This window comes from Poecile atricapillus, chromosome 1 (genome assembly GCF_030490865.1).
Source record: "Poecile atricapillus isolate bPoeAtr1 chromosome 1, bPoeAtr1.hap1, whole genome shotgun sequence".
In the NCBI taxonomy this organism is placed as follows: Eukaryota; Metazoa; Chordata; class Aves; order Passeriformes; family Paridae; genus Poecile; species Poecile atricapillus.
The window spans coordinates 141,673,751-141,699,699 of NC_081249.1; the positions used below are offsets into that span (position 1 = coordinate 141,673,751).

General features: G+C 39.8%; 1 protein-coding gene across 3 annotated transcripts in view; it reads right to left on the reverse strand.

Annotated features, from left to right (window-relative positions):
• Window positions 1-22,098, reverse strand: part of FUT8 (fucosyltransferase 8) — a 101,078-nt gene extending 78,980 nt beyond the window's left edge. For 2 of the 3 annotated variants that reach the window (XM_058859196.1, XM_058859167.1), the window contains exon 1: window positions 21,357-22,098. The gene's annotated coding sequence lies outside the window, so the exon portion shown is untranslated. Of the gene's footprint in view, window positions 1-20,767; window positions 20,825-21,356 lie in introns of those variants that run through there. The other variant, XM_058859178.1, reaches the window with a different exon arrangement.
• Between the last annotated feature and the right edge of the window lie 3,851 nt (window positions 22,099-25,949).

The window sequence follows — 25,949 nt, forward strand, 5'->3', positions numbered from 1 at the left end:
TCTCAGAAATTCAAACAAAAAAAATACAACCCAGTTACTTCATGTAAAAAAGTAAAATGAGAAAAAATAAACTCATTCTTTTACTGTAGCTTTCATCAAATCAGCTACATTGCCTGCTTCACAGAAATGGAGAGGTGAAACTTTCAGCTGAAGGTGACTCAAGAAGCCAAGCAGAACAAAATTCGCAGTCTACTTGTTCCAAGAGGTAGCCCTACAGGGAAAACATTAGAGCACGGTCTAGAATGATGTTTACTTTTACTTTTGTATGAAGCATTATGATGTATTTTCTTACAAGTTCATATTTCCAACCTCATTAACGAGTAGAAGGTAGTACATTATGTGAGCCATACATATGGAAAAATAGATTTAGACAGATTGGCTCATGGTAAACATGAAGTGGAAACATCTATATTTCATATAACAACAAGAACTATTACTAAATTTTATTTTTAAGCAATAGAATTGCAAGCAGTACCAAAAGGCCTTCCAGTCCTATCAGGCTGGGGAAATCACCATGCCCTACTAAGAGGAGAGAAATAAAGCTCTTTGGGCTTTTTCCCACACTTCCATAAGAGAATACAGTCACTTTACATAAATTCTGATTACCTTAAAACAGCCAGCCTACTCTGAAACATTCAAAACTAGCAAAAACGTCACAATTCTACAGCCTAGTATTGCTAATAAATCCTGAGATTTGAATTCTATTCATGTAAAAACTGAAAGTATTTTAAAAAAATCTTTGCATTTGTGTTTCAACCACCTCAAGAGTATTTACAAATATCATTAATTAGATAGTGGTTCCTTCCAGATAAATTTGCCCTCTTACACAGATCTTTTCAAAAATAAAGGTCATTAAGTGACCTTATGGATGGGAAATTTTAATTATATGCCCAGTTATGACTTTGAATTGCTGGGTGTACACAGACTAGTCATTACCTTTTTTCTTTTTTCTTAAAAAATATATATATATCCTTATAAAGGATTCAGCAACTTCTGCAGTGCTCAATCCAGTCTTCTGCATTACAATCAAACCATTCCATCAACATTTTTCATATAATTTAAGTTGCATTTTAAAAAGACACAAAACTTGAAAGCACAAGAGCAAGGTAATAGAGTTCAAGGATGCCACACTTTAGCGACTGTAACTAGAGAAGTGTTGGATGAAAATACCTACACAACCTTAGGAACAAAGAGGGTTGCAGCATGGAGGAAGAAAAAAGGAAACACTTCTCCCATCCCTTCTCCATTTGACTGGGGCAAGCTGATTTAATTCTAAACACAGACACTAGACCCGTATGCCAGGCCAGGACTACTTTCCCAATACCACAGGACAAATCAGACTCACCACTCAAAATCCCACCTTTAGAGAATGGCAAATTGTCTCTGCTTCAGAAGAAAACAAACTATGTACTAAGAAGAGAAAAATTAAAAATAATAAATATCTCCTTCAGATATGTACAGGATACCAGTGGTAGCTCTACGGAACAGAATTTGTAAAACTGAAAACTTTATTACAAATAACAATCAAGTATTTCCCTATCTGCTCTACCATCTTTCTCAGAGATTTCTTTTACTCTAGTACCAAGGGGTCTCCAATGTTCATTTTTAATTTCTGAGTCCAGGATCAACCTTATCATCTTACATGGTATTCTTACATAAATATAAAAAAGATCATCTTGAACCACTGAATTTCTTTCTCTCCATTACTGAGACTAGACCTCATCTTCTGATTTTCAAACAAGATTTTTTCTTAAATTTATGCCTCAAATATATTTATTTTCTGATGTTTCTCTCCCATATATGCCCCTACACCCAATAAAGACTATTGTTATTTATTCCCAGGTTTCAGTTGACAAATGCTTTCTTTCTCCTTTAAGAAGGCAAGTTCAGCTTAATCACACTAACAGTTCTTTCTTATCCAAATGACTTGCTCTTTTCTGAGTGTGACTGTGATCAGAGCTAACGCAAATCTAAATGTAAATCAACAAATGCTTTATTGCCTGGTTCTAAAAATCTGTTTTTAAAAGCTACAAACCAGCTGGTGTGATTTAGAATCACGTTACTCTCACCAAGCCACATCATCTGAGAAGGAAGCAGATCAGGAGCTGGGTCATACAACAGCAATCTGCCTCTGATCACCAGTCTGGTTTTATCAGGAGTTCTCATCAGTGCTCATACATGTGAATTTGCAATTTATTTTTTTTTTATTAAACATTTTCTATTACTTCAGACACATAAATCTACTCCTAAGTGTGACAATCCTACCTTCTCCAGGACAAGCAATTTCTGAAGCCTACAGACCAGCTATTTAGTAAAGTCACCTGCATATTCCACTGCTGGCTCTCCAGCTTCAAGTTTCAAGAGAAGTGACTGAACCTATGTTAGGGAGAACATTGCGTGAAAAGAATCTATTTTAAACAATTTAAGCACAACAAAACCACTTCAAACAAAATCAGTAAATTTGTAAAGAAAAAGAAATAGAAAATTACTCCTTCTGGAAGCCCAAGTGAGGCTCAGAACATGATTTTATCAGTATCTTTCTAACGGAGAACTAGGTATATAACTGAAAGACTGAATTTCATTTCTCCTATACCCATCAATCCATCTGTCTAGTAGCACTGCTAATTTCTGATACTGAGCAAATTTCTTAAAACAAGTATGGGAAGAAAAACATCCCACAGAGACAGAAGGAAAGCTAACCTTTTTCATGTATATATTAAAAAAAAATCATAGAGGGTTTTCTATATACATTATATAATGGTTTGGGGTTTGGTTTTGTTGCATTTTTTTCTTCAGATTCCTTAGCTAAGAGCTAAAAAAGTTGGCATATGCAAGGTACAGATTCAAATTATCAAACTTCTACTGCACAGAGAAGAAGCACTCAGGAATCATCTGTTTTGCAGAGAAGTGCACAAGATTCTTTCTGCAATTCAGTTTGGTATAGGAGGCTCCCCTTCAAACAAGCTTTGATTACCACTGGTTTGAAAAGGACATACAAGTTGGTCAGTGAAATTCCACTTTCAATCAAGCCAGACCTGGGAGCATTATTCCTCAATATTCATCAAAATAAGCATAAAATACAAAAAATCTCCACAGTACTTTGCCATTTTGACCTTGTTCTAAGAGCACACCATTTTTAACAGCACAAACAACAATTAGCAACAAAATTTAGTATCATTAAGTGCTTATCCTTTACAGAAGAAAATATAAAATAGTTGCTTTAAGGTACAAAATCTCTTCATGATATTGAAATTTTAACACATAATGGTTTCTCAAGGTACAAACTCAGAACACTCCACAAAACTGATGCAGTACACAGAACAGTGCACAATCCACTGACTTCTTTCATGGGCATATTAAAGGGGCAAATAAAGAATTAAGTTATAAAATACTATCCCAAACATAAACACATTTTTAATCCATCCACTTGCCAGGAGCTAGGCGACTCAGAAGGAAATAAACCTATTTTGAGAACTTGAGAACTGCACCGTTCTCAAGTTCTTTCCTGCTCCTCTCCCTCAAGACACATTGGCCCAACCACTTGACTAATTTCTCCCTTTCATTTACATGGCCCTAGCTGACACATCCCATTATTCCTGGAAGACACATCACTGTTGTTCAGTGTCACTTTACAAAGTTTTGTGTATGCTAAAGTGACATTGCTAATACATTACACTACTTCATGTGTAGTGCAAATTTGGGGAAAATTTGGAAAAACACTTCAAGCAGTGGACCTCTTTTAGTTCTCTCAAATCCAGGAAAACATATGCTTCTTTTCCCCAGAGTTCCACTTTTTCTCAGCCATGTGAAGTGCCATCTGTGCTTCCCAGCCTGGCAGGCTAAAACTCTGCTGTCATTCAAATCACCAGTGAGCAAATTAAAGGCAAAGACTGTCCTCTTTAATAAAATAACAAGACTTACAAATGGCAACCTAGATCACAGCTCCAAAGGAATGAGTGGCAAGCGTGGGTAGCTAAAGGGTCACAGGGAGGAGAAGGTGGCAAACAGTAGAATACCTCCAGAGCTTCCTTGCAAACTTCTGCTTGTCAGCAAACTAATGCAAGAACTATGGGAATGAAAACAAGGGTAGCTGGAAATCTCAACAAGTAAACAAAAATATAACTCAACTGACACAACACATTTTGTGAGGTACTCCATCCTGTTAGAAGGCATACTTGGCTCAGGGAGGACAGATATATAGGGTGGGGCAGGAAATCTTGTCTTGAACATCTTAAGATTAGAATATCTGTTCTGAAATAAAGAATGCAACAGATGCCAAATATTCTGCATAACATTAGAAAGGAGAAGTTACAGTGAGCTGGAAAATGTTGACCTCCTATAAATCACCAAACCAGAAAATTTAAGTGGTTGAGGGTGTTAGAGGGACTGTTGAAATTGCTTTGGGTTTTTGGGTTGTTTTTTTTGTTTGTTGGGTACTGTTTGGGTTTTTTTTTCTAGACAGCTAGCAGAATGATTCAAAGCACAAGATTTAATATTAATGATTCACAGAGTAGGCCTTTTAGGAAGAAGATAACAGATAAAGCTGAGCTAACCTCCAGTTGGCAACTGGCTTAACTATTGCCTTTACAAAAGTTAACCTTAAAGGTTACATCAATACATTAATGGCTAAAACCTTCCCAGAGACTGAAATGCAAATCATTGTGTCAGAACAAGTCCTGAAATACTTTTGATAAAGGCCAACTGCACTCTCCCAACCTCTGGGAACAATCTGAGGGTTATCACATGGCTGGGAAAACTTCCAACAGTACTGAGCACAGAGCTACCTGTTTTAAGGCTGAAAGATTAACAGAAAGGACAAATCTCAATCTGTGCCAGCTGTCCTCAGTAACAGACAATGGTCCACTTTATTAGTGATGATGCAGTCAAAAGGGATTTGAAATCAAACCAGCTTAAGGAAACTAAAATTAAGTGCAGATAAAGTCTGGAAAAGTACATAGAAAAAAAAAAAAAGAGGAGAAAGTAGTAACTATCTTTAGAAATTCAACCAAAAGAATGAGAAAATTTAATGGAAAGAAAATCACACAGACAGAACACTCTGTAGACACAGGCTAATGAATGAAAAGACTAGAAAAAAAGCTGTCAGGAAAACCCAATTAAGAATGCTGTTAAGTGAGAATACAGTGAACATACAGAAGAAACAACAATTTACAAGCTGAAATACTGGAAAAACCCATTCATTTAAAAATAGGTCAAGAAACAAAATTTTAAAAAATCAAACCTGGATTTGAATTTGAGGTAGAAAATTGTTCATGCCTCATGCTTATTTGATATCATTTGCACTAATTAGTTCAAAAGAGAAAATCAAAATCCATCCTACCAAAAGACAATGTTTGACAGTCACAAGAAAAAAAAAATCAGCAAGCTTCATAGAAGACAGACAGTACCATACATGTCACGGAGAAACAACTGTGACGTTAAAAACACAACACAAAGGAACATGGCTGTAAGCCAATAAAAAATCTTATTTGTTTCTAGTTCATATTTATATAAAAAAGCTAGAGAACCTTGCTTTTTATTTTGCAGGATCATTTTAAAGTGTGGAATTTAATTCATGCTATCGAAGTTCTGACATAAAGCAGGTAAAGTTTTTTAAAAATTAAAAAATATACACCTTACTACCCACTGCAAATACCAGCTACCCCTACAAATACCATTACTCAAGTCTTTTACAGCTGGAGAAAATTCATATTGAAAAATACTTTAACACACAAGGGAAATACCAACACCAAGAGAATTATTAAAAATCCTCGATGTGTGAATTGAAACAAATTATTTAGTAAACTAAGAGAAAGAAACCACATTTTCTATTGTGCCTTAGATGCCGCACCCTTTTCCTTCTTGATTTTTTTTCCACCTTCTGGAAAAGGTACATTCTTCAAACCTACCCACCGTGAGCACATGGTTTGATTTTGCTCTGGAAATTATACTAGGAATTCATACATAATTTCAATTTTCCTTTGAAGCTTTTCAAACAGGAAACAAATAAAAATCATAGCGTTTTATTCCAAAGTCTATCATCGATCAGCTTGAATGACTCTGCTTTTATTAAGTGACTGGTCAAGTAGCAGTGCATTAACAAGATTGTGGTCAACCTCACTGCTGTGACTCAGACCCATACCAGCAGCTGTGCAGATTTCAGAGATAGTATCAATTCTGTACTGCTGCCACTGCTCCTCCGTGGGAAGGCTAAGAACAGATGCAAGCAGCGTTCAGCAACCAGGAAGCTGAGAAAAAAAGGAACACACAACACTGCTTCCCTTGAGAGAGCAGTGCAGCTTCATGTTTATCAGACACGGTAAATGTTCATGTTCATCAGACAGGTTAATCAAAGGTAGATCATCAAACAAATCTTCAAACAAAGTCAAGAAGTCTATCAAATTTAAGATCCTGGCAATTAAAGATCAAAGAAGTGGTCAGGGATTTTCAATAACAAAATCTGAAAGACCTTCCTGCAACGTAGGTGCCGGATAACGAAGGAAGCTAAAAATCTGTATTAAATATAATTCCATCAGTATAAATATAATACAGAAAACCCATGCAATTTATATCATTCAGTGTAACAGAAAATGCCTTTGAATACATTCCTTGATACTACACACCGAGTACTATGGAATCTCAATGTTAGGGAAAAAAACATGTACTAATACTAGAGTACATTTCATTTCAGAGATTTCAGGTCTTTTAAGTTGCTGGTGTTTGAAAAAATTTTGACATCTTTTCCTTGAGCAGGCTTCATCACAAACAGATTAACAGTGTGATATTAAAATATTATTCCTTCAAATGTACACTTCAATGTTCCTCCTGAAATGGTTGTTATTTTTCTACCTCCCACTTTTACTATCCATTAGCCAATCTTTTATAACTTTCTTACTTCTCTCATGCTTAATTTATGAAGAAAATGTTTAGCAAATTATACCTATGTCCTTCCTACATAGGGATAAAAAGCAAAAAAGTTACATGTTGATTTTTAATTAAGTTGAATTTCATCTTTTTTTTTTTTTTTTTAAGTTTATAATGTATGAAGGAGAGCGGATAAACACTGCAATTAATTTACTGTGGGTTAAAGGCTCCACAAAAAAATGCTTCATTCATACCCAATGAAAGTATACACTGGTAGTAATGAGGTTTCCCTACACTACCCAATGACTGTGGTACAAGCCACCCTATGTGAACAGTATAATCTGGTATAATTATATAGTTTTGACCATACATCTGTCCAAATGCATATAATATGGGTATGTTCAAGTTATACTATACAAACAGCAAAGAACTTTATAAATTGTAGGAGCACCACTTCTGTTTTCCTTTGTAACAGCTGCTTCATTTAACCATAGATCACCATTTCCCATCAGTCAGAGATGCTGACAGACACCAAGCAAAGAAAACAAGGCAGTACTCAAACACCAAGAGATACAGAATCAAGAAAAAGGGGTTTCTTCTAAATCCTGAGCCCAGTAACAGGACAGTAGGAAATGGATGAACTCTGGGAAATATGAAAGTACAGACATTGAGACAATGTTTAAAAAAAAAAAAAAATATGTAGTCTTAAGCCTGATATACAAGCAAAATTTGTAGCAGCTTTCACTGTACACTTAGTTTTACAGAGATACAGCTTGACATCAGTGCTGTCCATCACTGAACTCATTAGAGAGCCTACTGGATAAAGAAGGACAAACTTGTCACTACACTTCATACATTGCCATCAGGAAATAGAAAGTCTAAAGCTGAAAAAGTACAAGATAAAAGACAGATGAGACACAAAATGTTTTGTTGAAGCTCAAAATGCACCCTCAAGAACTAATGAGTCTGCCTTCCAAATATCTCTTCTCTACACACTATACATGCTGTCACCAATTACACATATGTAATTAGTGCAATTAAGGGGAGACAGACACCTGTAATAGCACAAGTGTTATTAAAAATCAGTTCAAGTGACAATATTCCATTCTGGTTTATCATTGTTTATTCTTAAATACTGTCACACTATTTTTTTATGTTAGCACATACTAAGTGCACACCTGGGACTATCCACCTTCAAAATAACAGTAAGTCTTCACACAGCATATCCAAACACAGCTGAAGAATTCTCTGATGGGAATCCATGGTTCACAGCATCTTTTTTTATCTACAATCACATCTGACTTAACATAAGAAAAAAAACAAAAATAAAGGCAGAACTTAAGGGCCCTGAGTTCTAGGTACAATTCAACACCAGCTGATGACAGTTAATAAACACCATATTAATAAAATGTTTTCAAGCAACAACTGAGGAAAGAACTGTTCAAAGGAGCATTCCAAGTGCTTCCATTTCACAGTATTAATGATTTCAAAAAGAACAGTTAAAACTATGACCTTTTTTGATAAGATATGCTTAAATCAGATAAATAATCAATTTCATTGTGGTTGCTTCTGGCAGGGATAGTAAGAAGTTAAATACTAGACAACTGCAGAAGACTTCAAGAGAAAAGCCACTAACAAAAGGTTATCAATCTAAAGATTCCCTATTTGCTTATGACTTCAAGGAGCTCTTGCATAACAGAATGGCACAGAGAACATTAAGCACACAAGCAGTTCTTTACTGTCCTAGAAGTCAGATCACATTAAAACCCTTTAAGAAACAAAAAACTGGCTAAATATGTTTGACTTGAGGTTGCCAGTGACTTTCACCCACTATTTACAAACTTTTCAGCAGGAAACAATTTCCAGGAACACCTAGGCTGCACCTTTGCTGTCCAGCACAGTATAACCATATTGCAGCATTTTACATCAGCGCCACGAGGAAATTTATTTAAATGAAAATTTAAGGACTATGAAAAAGTGTTTCTGTATTTATATTAGCTATATAAACATGAAGGAAGTCAAAAGGCCTGACTCCGCATGAAAGATGTTCAGAATCTGCATGTGCCTTCAAGATAGCACTCTGAAATAAACAAGATACAATTCTGCTAACCATTTTTCCCACTTATTTTCAAATATAACCGTATAATTGATACCTTGGTTAGAATTTCTGATGGGACACTAAACCATTACCTCCATTTATAGCTCAGATCTTTGAAAGCATAAAAAATTAGTCATATAAATCTATAAAATCAAAAGGCCAAGATGAATCATTTTATTTTCTAAACAATCTATAGCAAAACACTTCTCCTGTGAGGAAAGACTGGCAGAATTTTGTTTGTTCAGCCTGCAAAAGAGAAGGCTTCAGGGTGACCTAATTGCTACCTTCCAGTACCTGAAGGGAGCCTGCAAGAAAGACAGAGAGGCACTTTTGACAAGAGCATATAGTGGCAGGACAACAAACTGAGAGTAGATCTAGATCAGACAATAGGAAGAAATTGTTTTCTATGAGGGTGGTGAGGCACTGAAACAGATTGTCTGGAGAAGCTGTGAATGCCCCCATCCCTTGAAGCAGTCAAGGCCAGGCTGGCGCTCTGAGAAATCTGGTCTAGTGAAAGGTATCCCTGCCCATGGCAGGGGGGTTGGAACTGAATGATCTTTATGGTCTCTTCCTACACAAACCATTCTATGACTCCATGACATTCAGGATATCATACCAATGTCTTAATCACCATGCCATCACTTGAAAATACCTGAAAATCTCTACTATATTGTACCACAGTCAATTTTATGCTCGTCTTCCAAATCTCTCCTCTAAGAAAAGTGCTCTCCACTGCAGAAAGCAGGATGTTATGTAAGCAAGAGTAAACCCGGAATCAGACAGCCCAAAAGGGATCCCCAAAGTTAGCAAATATAAAAGGACCAATCAAAGATCAGATGGGGCAGGGGGGAATACATGTCACGTCAACAAAAATTGCAGACAAAAATGACTTAATCTTTTTCTAAGGACAACTGCTGTCCACTTGACATAAAAAGCTGGAAAAAAGGGTATTTTAACCACTGGTGGAACCTGTAACTGTGAGCAAACCAACACAGGGGACATGCATGCAGTTAAGCAATCCACTTAGCAGGCATACAAATGTGACACTTCCCCTTTTATTCTTGCAAAGAATGAGCAAGCACACCCCAAAGAGCAGCAGCACTCAAACAGCATACCAGAGACTGATACATTTGGAAAAGTAAATGGACTCACAATCTACATAAGAACACGTGCCACAGAAGGCACAGTCTTGGAAGTCTTAACTGAAAATACAGTTTGTCGCAAAACCATTAATGTCTTCTCAAAGGTGGGAGAACAGGATCTTATCTGCTGCAGGACTTCTGGAAATACTGGATTTGGAAGTAAGTAAAAACCAATGCTCTGTAAAACAGTATTTCAAATTCATTCTTTGCAAAGTCTAACATCAAAACATCTATGGTGAAGAGATGCCAGCATATCCTGTCACATCTCAACACATGGTTTTATGACCCTATGTCAGATTTCAGTACTGGGGATATTTCCTATTCTTGTCCCAACAGCTTGAAGCAAATAGATGTGCTCAGTGCACCTAAGGATAAACTGCAAGTGACTTTGTGCACACATACAGAAGGGTCTTAAGAGAAAGCAACTGAATACAGACCATGTTCTCTCAGCTCTTCTGTAGACACAGAATCTGCAGAATTATTAACATAACCTATGCGTGATGCTGCAGTACGTTGTACAGGAAAATCAAATAAGCATTTTAAATTATGTTGATCTCTCTGTATCTCATATGTATGCCTGGCTCCTTTAGAGATCTCTTTGCTCTACTTATACTGAATTCCTCATCTGTAAGAGCACTATCCATTGTAATTAAGTGAAGAAGGAAAAAAGGGCTTTCTCACATGCATTACAAAGATCCCGCTGCCACTGAAAAAAAAAAATTACATCAGAAAAAAAAATCAACAACCTGCTAGGGAACATCCCCTGCTCCCTAGGAACTACACAAAGCATGTATCTGCAGAATTTGAAAATACTGTCAAAGAGTGTAATGTAAGCTGCCATGTTACCAAAATCGCCATCCATCTTTACAGCCTGGCAGAGTAAACTTCAGAGTATTGAAACCTAGTCCAGCACCACCTAATTGATGCTAAAAAGACAAAAAGCATTGCAAAGAGAATGTCTAGCAGTTCAATCCAAAATCCAGACTGCTGAGCAGGGATCTGCAATGAAGAGTAACTCAAGGACAAGAACTCAAGAACATCTTTCAATGCCACTGAATGCCTCAAGTGGGCCACATGAGGAAAAAGGTGTAATTCATGCTGTCCTAGCTGCTATAACTTAAAAACACCCCAAGCAATAGACAGATTAAAAAGTCAGATGCTGTACCGTTAAAAAACAAATCCCAAGATAACTGTGAAACAGATTTAGTTATTGAACAGAAATGTGAAGACATGCATCGAGAAGATTGTAAACTGTGAACAAGTCATTCTAGACCCCAGACTACAGAAAAAGGAAGGGCAGAGGCTATCTAAGCATACTGAGACAAGGCACAAGAGCACAAAGGTGTCTCACTGAAACCCTCAACAGTAAGGAAAACATTTATGTTTGGTCTTAAGTTTTTCTCCTCTATATTCAAATCTTGCCCTAAATAAGAAACAAATGCTTGCCTAGGTGGCTGAGCAAAACTAAAGACATAGGTGCCCTGCCATGGTTTTATACAACTCAGGGTGGGAGAAAATCAAAAAAGGGGTGGGGGGAGAGAGTATCCATCAACACATTACATCCACATTAGATGACTGTATCCTTGAGAGGGAACAGCTTTAGCTGTTGTTGTGTGAGCACTGATTGTCAAACAAAGCAAGTTGTTTAGCAAACACCCAAAAGGTGAAAAAATGTTAGTTAAGTATAACATATCAGGTATACTACACATTTTATCATCATAAATGGAGGCACAGAGCTAAAGACAAAGGTTCCAGGCAATCTGAAAGCTCATATCCTGAACTTGGTCAACAGGATTTTCCTTAGAGGCAAAGGGTTTTAAGAAGAAATTTTTGTAATTTAATACATTCATAATTTAAACAAATATTTTTACAAATATGTTTTATGAACTCATCATAAAAACATAAAACAGCATATTGGATAAACACTTACTTTAACATTTATTACATACATGCAAAAAAACACCTTTAAATAAATAAATTCCAAACAGCTTAACAAATATTTTGGTACCCATACAAATCAAATTTACCTCGAAAAGTTACTGTGTCACTGCAAATAAATTATGGTGAAGTAAAACATAAGTAATATTATAAACTAAAGATGAACATTGAGAGGTTACTGGAAGAGAATTCCTACTGCTCTTTTACAAAACCTTTTGTAAGAGCAATGCTTTGAAAAAAAAGTTTAATTCACAGCAAGTCAAAGTTGATGTCCATAAGATATTCACAGCAATGTTCCACAAGCTTCTAAAGAGTCTGTAGCACGTAGAATTGATAATGTCATGGTGATATTTATTGCTATTAACTGCCTCACAAAAGAAATTCTCTAACATTACAGAAAATTATGCATCATAAGATTATGAAGCAAACATATAATGAAAGCACACTCCTTAAAAGCATTTACATTCAGAATATTGCTACCACAAAGCAATTGTAGCAGCACAAACTTCTTCAACTTCTAGAATGACCAGCAGATGAACTATTTATTTTTACTGTGTTATATATTCTGAAAATAAATTATGCACATTATGCTTTATAAATATCTAATATTTGAAGGAACTAAAGACAATCATTGATTACTGGAAACTATGCTTTGCTACAGAAATCACCATTTGTTTTAGGGAGGATACCTGAAGAGTACAAGTTAGAAAAATGAAATGAAGAGGCAAAAAACTCTGAAAAAGATCATACTTCATATAATATCTCATATTTAAATAACGAAAATGAAAAATAAATTTTAAATATCCATATACACCCAGACTGTGTTTTTTCACAGGAGTTCTCAGCTACAGGCAACTCTTCTGACTTGGAGACTTTTAGCCAAAAGTCTTCCAAAACAGTTACTGGGCTCCTTGCATCTTAGGACTACTTCTCTTCCTTTATTTATTCCCCACCCTGAAAATGTGGCAGGGGAGGGAGAAAAGAGCAGGAAGAAACAGTAATCATGTGAGGGATTTAGTATATAATATTTGGGGGTGGGGGGGAGGACAGACAGAATTGATTGCAACTGATTTAACAGATTGTCAGAAAATCATCACCTTGAAATGATGCATTATGGGCTACATAATATGAATTTACATACTTATCATGACAAATGACCAAGGGAGATCACCAACTTTTAAGGCTGACAGATACTTCCTTGTAGAAGAATAATTTTTCACTTTAAGTTGCCAAAGGCTTTTCAAGATGACCCATTCTGTGCCAGGTGCCCATGTCAAAGCTGCTTCATTGTTTACATGGCATGCAAAACATATTTTTCCCCTTTCCAAGGAAAGCTCCATAAAAAATACACTTTCACCTCATTACAAAAGATTATTTTTCCTCAAAAAGTTTAATCACTCGTATGCTTTAAGCTCTAAACGCATCTTTCTAAGAGACTGCAAAATGCTAACCCTGACATAAAAGCGATGCTCTTGTCAAGCTCACTGTAATGTTACTGTTTCTGATTTTGTTTTGATATGTTGCAGCTGAGCCACCTACATATTCTGTCTGTACTTATTCCATTCCTCTAAGGCTTCTGGGAACTAAAAATCCACAGCTGTAGGCTCACAGGATAACAGAGCTTGGAAGAGACCTCCACATGTCCCTCAGTCCAATCTCTCTGCTCTAAGTCAGATATGAGTTAAGAATGGGTTGCTCAGCTTTCCTATTTGGGTCCTGAAAACCTCTAAGACAGAAGCTACACAGCTTCTCAGGGCAACCTCTTAGACAGCTTCAATACCCCCCACGGAAAGAGCTTTTCCTTATATCCAGCCTGAACCTTTTTGTTTCAATTTATGAACGCTGCCTCATGTCCTCTCCCCACACATCTCAGTAAAAGAGCCTGACTCCATCTTCTCAGTGATGTCCTCAAAAAAAAACAGTATGTTGTTGTTTGATCCCACTGAGATCACCTGTTTCTAAAGCTGAACAAACCTGTCTCTCTCAGCCTCTCCTCACAGGACAAGTGTTCCAGCTCCCTAATCATCTTGTTCGTCCTTCACCAACTTCACTTCTATTTATCAATGTCTTTTCTGTATTGAGAGTCCCAAAACTGGGCACTGCACTGTGGATGCAGTCTAATGAACACCAAGTAGAGAGGGACAACCACTTCCCTCCATCTGCTGGCTATGTTCCTTCTCATAGAGTCCAGGATGTTGTTGCCCTTCTTTTCTTTAGGCTGAGAGAGCCAGGGTTGTGGAGAGCAAGAGGGAAAAGGAGGGGAAAAGGAGAGAAGGCTCCTGTGAAACCTTAGAGCACTTTCCAGTACCTAAAGGGAGTCTACACGACAGCTGGAGTGGGACTTAAAAACAAGGGCAATAAGGGCATGTAGTGATGGGGCAAGGGGGGATGGCCTTCAGCTAAAAGAGGGGAAGTTTAGATAAGATACTAAGAAGAAACTTTTTACTGTGAAAGTGGTGGAACTCTGGATCATGTTGCCCAGTGAGGCTGTGGATGGCCCATCCCTGGAAGTGTTCAAGGCCAGGCTGGATGGGGCTCTGAGCAACCTGTTCTAGTGGAAGGTGTCCCTGCCCATGGAAGGGGAGTTGGAATTGGAGGATCTTTTATGTCCCTTTGTATAGGGTCTGACTGAGATAGAGTTTATTTTTTTTTCTTTTCCTTAGCAGTCCTCAGTGCTGTGCTTTACACTGGTAGCTGGGAACCATTCTGTGATTCTGCAGGGGCATGCTGCTGATCAATGCTGTCTGCCAGCACCCCAGGTTTCTCCAGCAGAGCTGCTTTCCAGCCTGTCAGTCCCTGGCCTGTATCACACGGTGCTCCTCTTTCACCAGTGTGGGACTTTGCAGTTGTTCTTGAATAAAGCCCCAGACAGGCCTTGTGTTCACAGTGACAAAGTCCCTTTGAATGGCAACCCCATCATCAAGCATAGCAACTATTCCCCACAATCTGGGTATCATCTGCAAGCATGAAAGCACAATTTGTCATGATTCAGGACAAATCCCTAAATGCAGTACCCCTCTTGATATCAACCTCCCTATATGACACATTAAGCACTTCTTTCTGAGTCCCTCCATCCAACCAGTCTTTTTTATATTGTCTATATTCTCCAGCAACCTGTTATGTCCATATCTGGAAACAAGAATATTGCTGGAGACAGAGCTGAAAATCTTACTAAAGTCCAGGAAAATAAAATCCACCGTTCTTACCTCATCCAAACATTCAGTCAGCTTACCATATAATGCAATCTGCCTCATCATGATTTGCCTTTGATAAATCCATGCTGATTGCTCCCATTTACTTCTTTCTTGTGACCAGAAATGTGCTCCAAGAACACCCATGCCCTTATTTTCCCAGGACAAAAAGGAAGCTACCCCATTTGTAGCTCTTTGGGCTGTATTTTGGCCTTTTTAGAGAGTGAAACATATACATTTTTTCAGCCATTGGAAGGGTCTTCTGGTATCCAAGATGCTTCAAAGATGATGGGGAAGGACCTCGCTGTGACTCTGACCAGCTCTATCAACATTCACAGGCACAGTCCATTTGGCCCCATGCACTGGTAGGATTTGATATTGGTAGGATCTGAGTTCTCCCAATAATCCCCAGCTGAATCCTCAGCCACTGCTGGCAGCTGCTCTCCTCAAACCCTTGTTACTAAGCACAGCAGCCTGGGAGACCTTGCTGGCAGTGACTCAGCTAAAGAACAGCAGGATCAGGGTACCCCAGCCTTATCTGTGTCCACTGTCACTGTGACACATCATATTCTAAAAGAAGCTCCTATTTCATTTGTCGTGCTTTTCACTACTCAAGTACTACAAGAAACTCTTCTTGCTGTCCTTGATCTGCCTCCTAAGTGTCATCTCTAGGTGAGCATTGGCTCTCTTGGTGCCATCCCTGCATACCAGGACAATTTTTGTAAATTTCTCCTTTGTAGCCTGTCCCACCTGCCCCTGTTTGTATACCCCATTTTTGCACTGCAGCTCAGACATGAGTTCCCCACAAAGTCAAGCTCATCCCTTGATGAGCCTGCTTGCTTCCCTGACTATCAGGATGGATCACCTGCATCTAAATTTATTATCAGTGATACCCCTGCTGGATCCAACAAATATGAAAACATAAGCTATCCACGTAAACAAAAGGGTGGAAAAGAGGAACCAATAAAATTTGACTAAAGACAGAACAGCAAAATGGGAAAAAACTGATACAGTTGACACAGTGAACACAATCTTTAGTTTGGGCTACAGACCAAGCCTGAAACACATAGGAAGACAGGTAGGAAAGGAAAAAACAAATTCAGATGAGAGAAGCCAGGAAGAATGAAGCACAAAATTGAAGGTGAAAAACTACAGAAGACAGAACTACAGGAGCCAATGAAAATGCACAACACAGAGAGAAGAGATGCTTTTTATAACAGAGAACTGAATGTGAAACTGAGGGTAGTAGGCAGATACCTGAGACCAGCAAGACAGGACTGCAAAAAGCCAGAAAGGATTCAAACAGTGAATAAACAGTGTGATAAACAATTTATTAGTTAGAATCTCTATGTACAGCAATACTGGATGTCAGATAAGAAGACCTTTCACAAGAAACAAACAGTTTACTTGAGGAAAATAGGATTGTGATGAAAATTTCAGAATAGGGCAAAGAAGATTGGGACAGGGAGATACCACACAAGGAATAAGCAGAAATGGAATACAATCCAAGATTCCAGAGTTTCAACTCTAGTTTCAAACACTTAAAAACCTCAGAAAACCATACACAGACCACATCATTTTGAGCACAGCTGAATTACAAATTACTAGTATCGCATTCCCAGCTAGCTCAAGTGGCACAAGTCTCGTGGCAAAATAGACAAATTTCGGCATTTTAAAAGACTTATATGCTATATGCGTATTAGTCATATGTGCAATCCCACAGGGCAGAGGGTTTCCTCCTGTCCATCAGGCTTGGTGACTTTTTTTTTAACCTAGAATGTTGAATATTTTGGTTGTGTGCAAAGAATTTTGTGGAGTTTTAAACAGTTGACTATAAAAAACCTAACTGTTGGTTCAAAAAAAATATATAAACACATCGCAAAAATTAAAGGTTATTTGATCTTGTTCTCTGTGCCCTTGTGCCCAAGGTACTCTTGCTGTGTTACTGAAAGTGTTAGAAAAATATTATATTATATTATATTATATTATATTATATTATATTATATTATATTATATTATATTATATTATATTATATTATATCATATCATATCCTTGACACATGCACTGTAAATGTTGGCAAGTGTGTTGTTAATAAGACAGGTATTGTAGGACATGTGAGGGAATTATAACTGTCCTGGAAATTTTTATTTTCTTCTTTCTTGCACACAAATCATCTTTAAAAGAAAAAAAATATCAAAAACCCCCACAAACTTTTAATGAGCAATGCACTCTTCACCAAAATTATGGACTTACTACCTGGGGGTAGTAACACTGCAATAGATTTAAGTATTTATACTTGCAGTCTAAATCAACACACCATACAAATAAAGCATCTTTTCTAGATGTGCATTCATGGATCCCTGTTGAGGGATTTATTAAAAATAACCAAAAAAAAAAAGCCAGATTATTGTTAGTAAATTAGACCTTTATGGGAAAACATCTTAGAACACATAAATCATTAAAACACTGATAGATTATTTTGAAAAATCATATAATAAAGGTCCTAAATTGGATATTCAACACAAAGGAATACATAATACATCTCAGGAGACTTATGTGAAAATATTACTAGTGAAACATGCAGGCACTAGAGACTGAAGGTAATGAAACAGCAAAAGAGGAAATTAAGAAAGTACAGTATGAACAGCACAAAAACAAATAGTGAGGCTACACATTATTTGATACCAAGAAAAAGGATTCAGTGTCACACACTGAACACCATCTATGCCACTCTATGCTGTAGACTGAAAGCAGCATTGTAGGGAAAAATGTAACATTTAACCCTACATTTATAGGCACATTACATGTCTTACAAGAACCTCTAATTCTGCCATTTCATGATTTATAAGAGCTTGATCTTGCAACTTCAAAGTTCTTTGGATATACTTTCTGTTCCACAATAGCAAAACTCATATTCTATTTCCCTAAAAAAAATATCACACAACACTTCACCTGCAGATTATTTTTATCATACAAGAGATGCATATTAATGCAATCATACATAGCATGTATCATCTATATTTGTTTCCGTTATTGTATTAGAAGCATATTCTATGACCAAACAACAAGCTTTTGAAGGCGTCCAGAAAATTAAGTCACTTTTGCTTTGACACTAGCTCCCCCTCCAGACCAGCCTAAGATCATAGTAATGACTTTTTACTTTAATTCTGACTCTGCAACAAGATATAAATACTCAAATCCAAACCTTCTTCATCTTTATCCACTGAAATGTCAATGAACAGACTGATCTGATAAACTATAAATAAAATTATCATTTATTATTTTTAACTGCATACTTTCCAAGCCCGGGAAAATCATTTGGTTTAGAAAAGAGCTGCCAGATAAAGCACCTTTTCCATAGAGCCACACAAAGACAGAAATGGACCAAAAATAAAATTTTTACACTATGAATGGAATGCATTATTTGTAATACGTAAGCATTCAATTATACAATCAAGTCTCTATTTGCAGTGTCAATACAGTGATCATAAACCACAAATGACAAACCAAAGGGAAGTGCAATGTGGTTTAGTACAACCTTTATTAATTCACTTAAGGTAAAGTATCTCCATTTCTACTCCAGTGAGTATAGCTTTTTTTTTTTATATATCATATTAGCTACAACTAGTATATTTTCAGCTGTTCAGCTCATGAAACCACCAAAATTTTAAACAAATGAAGACAACAGACTAAAAGGGAAAGAAAGCTACAACTTCCAGCTGACCTTCTGTATTTCCCAGCTGTCAAATGTCTCCTGGCAGATACATCACTAAAAGAGTGAATGTGCCTGATTCAACACTCCAAGTTGATTCCTGCCTTTCCCTCATTGCTGAACTTGCTCAGAAAATATGAGTAATAATTATACTTCCAACTTTGAAAAAAGCTGTCTTATTACATGTAGTTGGGAAAATATGCAAACTCTGCAATATGCTAGTGTGCCTGCTTAAGGTACATATACACATGAAACCCTAACAAGCATCAATAAAAATCTGGCAGTAAGCACACCTGCAATAACCTGAGAAACAGACGCTACTGGAAATACATCAAAGCAGAGTTGCCAACTCCTCATAGCTAATTTTCTTTAATAATGAAAGGAATTGTAACAGTCATCTGTAAAAGCACCCCAAGCACCAGCAGCACAGGCAAGTTAGCCACTTATTTGCTTTTGCAGTCCAGACTTTTCTGAAGTTTTTGATGACTTGAAGTAGAAAATTACTCAGAAAAAATAAATAAGATTAATACTATAAAATCAAGAAACCTTTTCATGCTCGCTCTTTTTGAAGTATTTACTGCATTAACTTTCAGGCCTAGACATTAAGATCCTGTACTTCGGGAGAGAAAGAGTATGTGTGCATATACGTACACATGAATAATGAAACATACAATGTTCAGCTGATGTGTATGCTTCGGTATACAAACACACACAGAGCAAGAGGTGCCAAGCTCTAATACAAGATCGCAGATAGTACAAGAATGTTCTGAACGCAGGGTTGTTTGTCACATCCATGTACACACAGCATGTGCATCACAGTGCACCCTGTGTGCAGCTACAGCAGGTACTGCCCCGAGGAAGTTACAGTCTTTCAACAAGCAATTTTACAGCCGATGTCTTTGCCCTTAGGCGTCTTGGTACAACCCACAGCACCGCGCTACAGTTCCTGCCTCTTGTACCCTCAACCAGGAGCTTTGAGAGCAGAGCCTCAAAGCCTGGTCCTCGCAGCGCATCAAGAACACAGTGCGCGCCCTACTTGCACACACGTGTGAAAGACCGGAGCACACGTCAAGCACTAGTTCGCCTAAGAGTAAATTGCCAGAGCCTCACCAGTAACAGGATCCACGACCAAAGTCAGTTGTGCCGAAATACAGGAAAGGTCGCCGTGGAAAAAGCCCCAGGCAACAACCGGTGGCTGTGTACCCGCGACAGACAAGCACTTCCTCGAGCTACCAGGCGGCCCTAGAGCGTGAGGTTCGGACTCAAAGCCCACGTTTCCCGTGTATTCCTCCCTGCCAAGAGCAGGCGTCCCCTCGGGCGGCCGCAGTTCCCGGGACAAGGAAAGTTGGAGGCCGCCCCCCGCGCCCTGCGGCCGCGGCGCACGGGACGGCGGCAGCCGCGCTCCGCGCTGCGGGAACCCCGCTGCCCGCACCGCGCCCGGGGCAACGCCGCCGCCCGGGGCTCGCACGCATCCCCCTCCCGGGCCCGGCCCGGCCGCCCACGCTGATGCCCCGGCCGCCCGCCGAGCCCCGGCCTCCCCTTCCTCCGCCGCCCTCTCCGGCGGCCTCAGGCCCCACCGGCGACCCTCAGGTGAGGGAGCCCACGGGGATCCCGGCACACGGCGGGAACCGGCCCCCTCCTCGCCATCACCACCCCGGCGGCGGCGCGGCAGCGGTTGCTGAGCAGCGCCCGAGTCGCAAAAGCAGCGGCGCCAGGCCCGGGAGAGGGATGGGGAGCGCTAGCCGGAGCAGCCCCGTCTCGCCTCGGTACCCCAAGGTACTAAGCCGCCGCCGCGGCTGCCGCCGAGCCCCCGCATCCCCTTACCGGAGTGCCGGCGCCGCCGGCGGAGCCCGCGCTGCCGCTGCCGCGGGTGCCGGGCGGAGGGGGGGGGTGGGCGGCGGGGCTGGCGGGCGGGGGAGCGGCGGGAGCAGACGGAAGCAGGAACCCGCCGGCGGCGGAGGAGCGGAGCTGACAGGGACGGGGCGCGGGCAGGGCGCGCGCCGAGGGCGGGGAGCGGCGCGCGGGCAGCTGTGACAGCGGCGCACGGCCCGGGCAGCGCGCGCCCCCGCGAGCGCGGTCGGAAGAGCCGCGCCGCGGGCGCGCGCCTGGCGGGGGAAGCAGCCTATGGGAGCGCGAGCCGGGCCCCGGTGCCGCGGGAGCGCCCCCGTCACGGAGCGCCGGAGCGCGCATGCGCGCCCCGGACGTTCCAGCGCCGGCGCTCCCCCCGCCCCGCCGCCTCCTCCCGCGCGCCCCCGCCCCGGGAGCGGCCGGGACGGGAGGGACGGACTCGGCGGCGTCCCCGCATCGCCGCGCGGGGCTGTCCCCGCATCGTCGCGCGGGGCTGTCCCCGCCGGGCGGGGGCAGCGGGGCGGCGACGAGAGCCCGCGGGAGGCGCGGGAGCGGCGGCGTTTACCCCGGCGATGGGCGTGAGCGCGAAGCGGCGGCGGTCCTGCCTCTCGCCCGGCAGCGCGGCGGAGATGGGCGCGGGGGCGGCGTGCAGGGCACCCGGAACCGGCGTTTGAGCGCTCCGGGAAGGCGTCGCTCCCCCGGCTGGCTTTGTCCCCGGCGGCGATGCCGTGCCGCGGGCAGGGCCGCCCGCAGCCCCCGGCAGCGCTGCTGCCCGCAACAGGCTGGTCCCGCCCGCAGCGCCAGCGCATCCTGCCCGCCGACAGCAGAAGTGGTTTTAATGCAAGGATCCCTACAAAAGACAGAAATCTCACGAAATTTTCTGTTAGGAGACAAAAAGGAGTGCTCTGTGTCTGCTGGGTGACAGCAGGACTGGGGAGAGGCCCGCTCTTGTCCAAGCACCCTTGACTGTTCCGCCTTTGTGGCTTAACAAAACCCTTCCCAAAAGCGCACGTAAACGGGTGAACTCGGATGGATGCGGAATTTCAGGGCGTTTAACGCTGCAGCTATAGTATCCTGAACATTCCTGTGGGAAAGCTACATACATTTTAAAAGTTTGTAATGTGCACTGGTAATGCTTCAGTGTGCTTGGGAGACGAAATGGTAGAGATGGAAAGGTAGCATGTGAAGTAGAAATTGGAGTAGGAGTATGTTCGAGGATAGTCTGTTTTCGGTAAAAGCCAGAGCTGGTAAGGATGGATATTTTGTAACTATCACATCCCTCTTGCACCCCCTCCCAGACTCAGAACAGCTGTCCTGCATATCGGTGTTCCATCCTGTATTCCTTCACACTTGTCTTCTCTCGTTTGTTTCACAAGTCCTCTTGTTGTTTTTCGGTTTGTTTTGTTTTCCCCAAAAGTAGTAAACATTCACAAATGTGCTTGTAAGTTGCTTGTAAGAGACATTATGCCAGTTTCTGTTGGTTTTTCTTTTTTGATTTTGTACATTCTGGATCAGCTACTAACATGAAGTTTGGGGCACAACCACCACAAGCATTGTCTGGGGGATGGAAAGAAGAGTTACAATATTCTGTGCCCATAGCAACCTTCCAGAGCAATCTGGAAATGCAGAAATAATATATCCTTTTTTTTTTTTTCCCTAAGGTTTTGATTCCTAACTGACAATAACAGAGATTAGCTGAGAAATTGAGATCATAAGCAGGTTGCTGATGGTTGTCAAGTGCTGAGTGCAGTTGCTAGCTCCTGTGACTGTGTCAGTTGTTATACCTACTAACAATTATATTGCCTACAAATTTAGTCAAGGATTTGTATTCCAAAACCCAGTTCCATAAATCAAAAACCTTTTAAAAGTCTAGGTACATGCAAAAGGGCCAAAAGTGTGTGCAGTGCAGGAAAGGGAAGGAGGCCCCCATGCCTGGAAATATTCAACCTCAGGCTGAACAGGTCCTTGAGCAACCTGATCTGGTTGAAGATGTCCCTGCTTATCGCAGGGGGTTTGGATTTAGATGACCTTTAAAGGCCCCTTTCCAGCACAAATCATTCTGTAACTCAAAGCTGCATTAAGATGATCCAGAAATCAAGGCAAGGCTTTCCAAATTATACATATAACTGTATGATGGCTTTGCCTGGAGGGTGTCACCTAAAAAAAGGATTCTAAAAGACAGTAAAATTGTTCAGGAGACTTCTGAAAAGTGGAGATCTTCTGATGGGTTTTTCCTGTCTGGTAGGAAAATACTATTTTATAGACATAAATCTGATTACTAACCCACAAAATATTAGGGTACTTTCAATGCAAACAGTTCTTAGATAGAATATTTGTAAACTGAGAAAAAATCAGGCCAAAATAGATGGGCTTTTTCATTGATACACTTGTGGTGATTTCCATTGTACTTTCTGTGGGTGCAATTAAATTCATTTCAAGTGATTGTTTAATGCAACGAGGAAACTAGTGCTGGTTTACTTGCTTTCAAGCCCATGATATTCTGTGCTACAGGCATATGATCTTAAAGAAAATGACACAAATTATACTATTATATTATACTGGAGATACCAGTGGATAAAGTGTGATCAATCTGCACATAACTTGTACAGTTAGTTATTTTTATTTATCTTGTGGTTCTAACCATGTTATAGCACCTCCTGCTATGAGCCTCATTTTTATTTTGAGGAATCTGTGACCTGAGCTGTGCTAAGGCATGACATAATGGGAGAAAGAAAATTAAATTACTAGGGAGAGAGGTGAAAAGCTAGTGAGGGGAGTGTTGTTACAGCACTTTTACAAATGCTAAATGCAGCAGGTACGTACAATCTGAAGTACATTTTCCAAATTATTCTGAAAGGCCAGCAGCTAAGTTTATTTTCACCACAAAAAGCTCATTTTTAGGTGTAGAATGCTTATTGTGATTCCAATGACTTCGTCATCCCAAGAGCAGAACTTTAGTTTGTTGGTGCACTGAAACACTTGAGAAGGGAAATTTACACTAGAATATGGCAAACTTTTTCACTATCACAGTTAGGAAATTAGTTTTCTTAAACAATTTTAATGTGGAGGCTTCTAATTCTAGTTGTGGAGTGTACAGTTTCTAGTGCTCAATCTCACAGTCCAATGAATCACTTTTACCTGATACAGACCCAAAATCTGCTGGAGTCAGCGAATTCTTTCCACTTGGCAAGAAGGTGGTAGCACTTTTACATAGCAGGTGGAATCTCAGCAGGGCAGCTCTGGTTTCACTTTGATGAGACATTCTGCCACTTGTCTCAGAAGTTCCTCTGAGTAGCAACTTGAGTTAAAATGGAATATAAAGGTATTCTGGCTTTTTCCCCCAAGTACATGAACACATACTGATGCCCACATTTAAACCTCCCTCAAAACAAAACTCTATTTTTGTGAACTTTTTCTTTTGCTGTGCAATGTTAACAAGTTGTTTCTTATTCTTCACTATCTCTGAACCCCAGAGCCACAAAGTGGTCTTAATGGGTATCAACAGCTCCTTCAGGAAATACATTAAATCCTTATCCCATTATATTAAATGATTAGAAGCAAATTCAGTTTTTCGCTATCATAGTAGTAAACTTGAAAAGAAGAACTGGAAGGGATGTTGAAAACTTCTCAAATTGATTTGTTTAATTTTTTTTTAATTAAGCATCAGTTTGGGGCTTTGATTACCTTAGGTTTTGTGGACACTTTTTATTTATTGCAGTATAACTGCACCTTAGAAATATTTCACTTATAAAGACATCCAATTCTCCAGGTGGAACCAGAATTAAACCACACACTTATCTGAATCCTCCCTTATGCTGCTTGGTGCTGCAAAGTAGCTTTATTTCATAACAATTATTCTGTATTACCTGTTGTGGACCACTGTAAAATGGTAATACTCAAGGATCATTAAAACTAAAATCAGAACAAGAGAGTGTTGCAGGTATTGTTTCTTTGCTTACTATAAATGATAATAAAGTTTCTAGTATAATTTATCCAAGCTTTGTTTTATCATATGGGTAGGAACAGCTCAAGAACCAGTATACTCAAGAAACAACTGTAGAAATTACATTTGAAAAAAACGCAGCTAAAATGGAAGGGTATTATGCCTTTGTCCCTCATAAATAGACTATATATACACTGAGGAGGATGAGTTGGGGGAAAAAAACCAAAAATCTAAATCAGTTAATTTTTCCTCCATGTAGAAGTCAACATGCTATAAGTACCCAGACACTGCACCAGTCAGGAAACTGCAGAAATGCAACTGTAACATAAGAATTACAGAAAACACGTCACATGGGTTAAGGAAATTCAAGGCACAATAGGAATGACATTACAGAAACTGCTAATGTTACGTAAAACTTAAAAAAAAAGTTCTAAGATTATTACCAATCATTTAATATAAAACCAAATTTCTTAAATTCTAAAGAACATTTTAAAGGATCCATCAAATATTTCTGTTGTAGAATTTCTCAGAATTTTTCCTGTTTTTTCGACAGGTTTGAAATCAGGCCTCATACTTGTTAGGTCTCTGCTTCACATAGAAAAGAATTTCAAATACTTGAACCGCCCCCCATCCCCCTACACCCCCAAGTTAATAGTATTGTAAGAAAAGTTATAAAACATTTTTACTAAGACATGTCTGTATCCAATAAAGGATATCAAGAAAATCCGTATTTATTTCTGCTTTTCCAGGAAATGCCAGCAGGTACAGCCCATCACTGAAACTGCAATACAAAGCAATGGTTCCTTCTCTGTGGACAAAAAAAAACAAAAACAAAAAACCAAACAAAATTTAAAAATCTGAATTACTGATATGCATTGCTGTTAAAAGATGTGAGATAGTGCTTCAGCATAACATGCAGAAGTACTTGCAGCTGCAGGGCAGGTCAAGAAACTTTTTCTGTCCCATTAACCAAAACACTTTCAGTTTCCAGCTTGAAGAAGGTGAAACCATAACAAACATTGCACAAGGACTGTTTATCTGTACCCAAAGCATTTGAATAAAGTGTTTATATGAATGAGGGCAAACTTATTCTTTCTTGACATTTCCATATTTACAATTCTTTGAATTCTAGCAGGACTTGATGTGGCATAGAGGTTTGTTTCTGTCTATTTACTGGTTTTATTGCAAGCAAAGGCTTAAGGGTCAAAAGGAGCA